This window comes from Notothenia coriiceps, unplaced genomic scaffold (assembly GCF_000735185.1).
Source record: "Notothenia coriiceps isolate Sejong01 unplaced genomic scaffold, NC01 NC01_scaffold00037246, whole genome shotgun sequence".
In the NCBI taxonomy this organism is placed as follows: Eukaryota; Metazoa; Chordata; class Actinopteri; order Perciformes; family Nototheniidae; genus Notothenia; species Notothenia coriiceps.
The window spans coordinates 9,570,301-9,574,393 of record NW_011369947.1 but is presented as its reverse complement, the minus strand read 5'-3'; the positions used below and the strand labels follow the sequence as shown (position 1 = coordinate 9,574,393).

Below are 4,093 nucleotides of genomic sequence, written 5' to 3'. Positions count from 1 at the left end.
ATATTCACTCAAATATAAAGTTGCATCATAAAGTGGCCAAAATCTGATCAGCTCATTTTCAGACAGGTTTTTCTAAAAATGGATCAGGACAAAAAGTGAGCAAATCTTTTTTCCTGAAACTTCCAGAATCTCTTTACGCAGAGGGGACACATGTTTATGTATAAAAGACATGAACAAGTGGATTTTGAATAATAGGGGACCTTTAAAACGACAACACACATTTAGAGAGACACAACCCAAATATCGACTCTCTTCCTATATTTTAATCTGTGTGTCATACCAAGTATTCTATGACAAAACGTATCACACACACGCCATGTTCTTTACTGTTTCCCACAGACCATATCTCAGCACCCTCTTTGCAAACACTTCACAACCCTTGAAGTTGACTTGCCAAACACTAGCAGAGCGTGACACTTGTTCCACAAAATGGAACAGTAACAGAAACATTCCCCCACTTATTCCGAAGGCGCCGCTTCATGCTCGGGGAGGCCACCCACGACCCGACTCAAATGCAAATGAGCAAAGCTTCACTATGAAATGTGTCAGCCCATCAAAGTGAACCGTATCAGTCGCTGTCTAACGAGTGTCGCAGAAACATATTTAAGAAAGTTGGGTGGTGACGCCGAGAGGCTGCTGTCTCATTTTCGAGGAGGAGGAGGAGATGAAAAGGACGAGGTGTTGACAGACACTGTCAGCTTTTTGTTGAGTGTGCAGAGACAGAAGGGAAAGCTCAGAGGACATTTGTCATGGTCTTTATACTTTACTTTGTATGCTGTTGCTTTAAGTTTTCTGTATTGTTAAACACCAAATGCTCAAGATGAGCTTTTCTGCATTACACTCATTGTTAGCAAAAGCTTTGGAACTGTTACTTGGCCTCAAAATGCAGATGTTTGCTGTCAGAGGAGCTGCATACAAAATGGAATTGAAGTTTCCATTAGAAAATAAATACTTGAACATGACCTCTGCAATGTTTGGATTATTTTAAGGACACTCAAGTTGTTCTCTCTCCCAAAAAGTTTCCCCTAACAGATAGCTCTCCTCCTACTCATTCATTAAAAATTCATCCCTGCATCCCTTTTTCTAATTACAATGCATCAGCACCATTTAACAAGCAGGTAGCTCAGCTTATCCTTGACCCACATATTTGTATAGCCTTCACCCCTCCCCTGCTTTTGATATAAAGCTATATATAGACCAACTTTATGACGCTGATCTTATTATATTATGAAATCAGTGTGCTAAGTTTATGGTGCCTGCGTTTTTTCCATCGAGTAATAACTGCGGAGAACACGATGCAGGACAGGAGTGGAGGTTTACTGTAAGTAGAAGGTAAGGTGAGTAGGGAATTAGAATTAAAAAGGCTGCATAGGGAAGATGAGAAAAGTTGAGCAATTGTTGGAAGGGAAGGGAGAGATAAAAACAAATTTTTAAAAAGTGATATAGAGAGAGAAGGATAAGAAAAGCATGGAGGACAGTTTTATTTGAAGACAGAAGACGAGGTCAGAGCATCTGCCCCACTGCCTGAGCTCGACTAGAAATCAAAGTCATATAAACTCTCCTGACAAGGACGTCCTGTACTGTCCTGTAACACCAACACACTGTCAGATAGTTGATAGTTCACACAGGCACACACACAGGAACACACACAGGAACACACACACACACACACACACACACACACACACACACACACACACACACACACACACACACACACACACAAAGCTGATGCAATTGCAGCATTTCCACTATTGACATACAACATGTTTTATCAACATATGTTACATGTTAAATAATCTCATAGCCACTACCTAAGTTGTTTATGTCATGCCATGGGATTGCATTTTCTGGGAATGGATCTGGCGTCTTGTTAATAAGTCAGTTTTTTAACACCAACACAAACTTTAGCCAGAAAGGTTACTGTCCAAGAATCATTAATGCATAAGCTAAGGAAAAAGAGGAACAAAGGCAGAAAGTCAAAGACGAATACGGTCTCGGAGGGTAAGGGACGGGTTGTTAAGAAATCCAAGAAGATGAGAGAAGCCAAGCATGTCCAAGAAGAGCAGTCATTTGTATCCACTCCCTGAGAGATGTTGTCAGATGTATTGATTAGATCTCAGCCCAAAGTAAAAGGTGAAAAACTGCATATTAAATTCTAGAAAACTAATTTGTCTGTGAGGTAAGCTCATGCTGTTTATTTTTTGTTTGAGTCAGCTGGAACTAAAAGCTTGGTAATACTCCTCACTGTTAAAAAAAAAAAGTCCCAGCTCTGAGGTTATTAAGAGCATGGTTCTCATGCTGGCTGTATTTACCAGTGAGTTCTCAGCAGTGACAAAACAGAGGGAGACGACCTGCGACGAATCTCTTGTTCTCCCTCAGCAGTGACAAGGCCCTGCAGGTTAGGCTCTGTTCGAAGAATGCTAATGCAACATATCATTTGATGGTGGACTTAATTCATTCAAAGATCCTGTCGAGTAAGACTGGGATCTGCGACAGATGATGACAAGTGCAAAGTCAACTCAAGTGCCTAATCACATAACCATAGGGATTTGAGAAGCCATCACCTTTGGCCCATACTGTATATGGGTTGTCTTCTTGGGAAAGATTTGCCATTTTTATGGTGCACGTGTGTTTCTAATGTGAGAATATGTTTCTCTGAACTCTGGACCTTGGATCTTGACGTATTTGCATCTGTAAACTGCCTTACTTCTGGATAATGAGGGGCAGTAGATCACTTGGAGCCAATGGTGAATGACATAAGGGTCAAATTCGAAGATCCCACTGCTACTGCTGACGGTTTCTGAGTCGAGGGAACAGACTCTGGATTGAAGCCATCTCCAGCAGCTGTTTAAACTTAAAGTGTGAACTCTTGATGGAAAATCTTGATCTGTGGCTGAGTTGGCAGGTTTTTCGTCAATATTTAGGTCAATATATTATGAAATCCAATAACACCACAAACTGCGGTGTACAACAGGACTATAGACTCTGACACAGTCTGGTTTATTGCAGGACTGTTGTTGTGGATCACTAGTTGCACATTTCATTTAGCTGAAGCTTTTATCCAAAGCGACTTACAATAAGTGCATTCGACCAAGAAGATACAAACTTGAAGAAAACAGAATCATATAAGTACATTAGATTTCAAAGAGCCAAACCATTTAAAGTGCTACTCAACTGGCTTTAGATAAGCCAGTCCTTTGTTAGTATGTAAGTGCTTTGTTAGTATATAATAGGGGTGTAACGGTTCACAAACATTTCGGTTCGGTACGTACCTCGATTTTTAGATCACGGTTCGGTTCGGTACGTTTTCGGTACAGCAGAAAAAATTATCACAAAACATAAAATATATATATACATATTTTTATTATTATTAAACTGTGAATAATGTATGCACTCAAATAAATACAAAATATAATAAAATAAACATTAAGGTGCAGCATTTCGATGAACTGAAATAATCTATATTTGAACGTTACTGTACTAAGCAGCCAGTTTGACATTATGAATTGCTTGTCATTGTATTTTCATGTTTTTTTAAGAAAAATGAACTTGTCCACATTGCTTGCCGAAAGGGCAGATCTGCTGGCACTAACAATGTCTCCTGCTGTGGAGGACACCCTCTCGCTAGGGACAGAGGTAGCAGATACAGCCAGGTAGCGCTTTGCTAACATTGCAACATAAGGATATTTGGCGTTTGCAATAGCTTTGATAGCTTTAATAATAGTAATAATAATAATTAATAATAGCTTTAAATAGCTTTAATAACGTTTTGCGAGTGGTGGAGGCTTAAATGCTAGTGGGAGTTGGGTTTGCACTTCAGTCTTTTTTCTTTTGGTACCGGTGATATTCACGTTCGGGTGATGCCTTTTCAAATGAGTGTGCAAGTTTGATGTATTGCCAGCCGCGTAACCAATGTTAGTTGAACAATGCCGACAAACAGCTTTGGTTCGGTCCACCTGTCTTTGTCCGTCATCCTTGTACGTAACTACGAAACCAAAATGTTCCCAAACCGGAGACTTCAATGATGCTGGAGGATTTTCGAGCTCAACTTTATCTGCGTTCGCCATTTCGACAGTTCCTTTTTTTTTAA

General features: G+C 39.9%; 1 protein-coding gene across 1 annotated transcript in view; it reads right to left on the bottom strand.

Annotated features, from left to right (window-relative positions):
* fstl5 (follistatin-like 5) overlaps positions 1–4,093 on the bottom strand; it is a 273,902-nt gene that overhangs the window by 214,506 nt on the left and 55,303 nt on the right. The gene's annotated exons all lie outside the window — the stretch shown is intronic.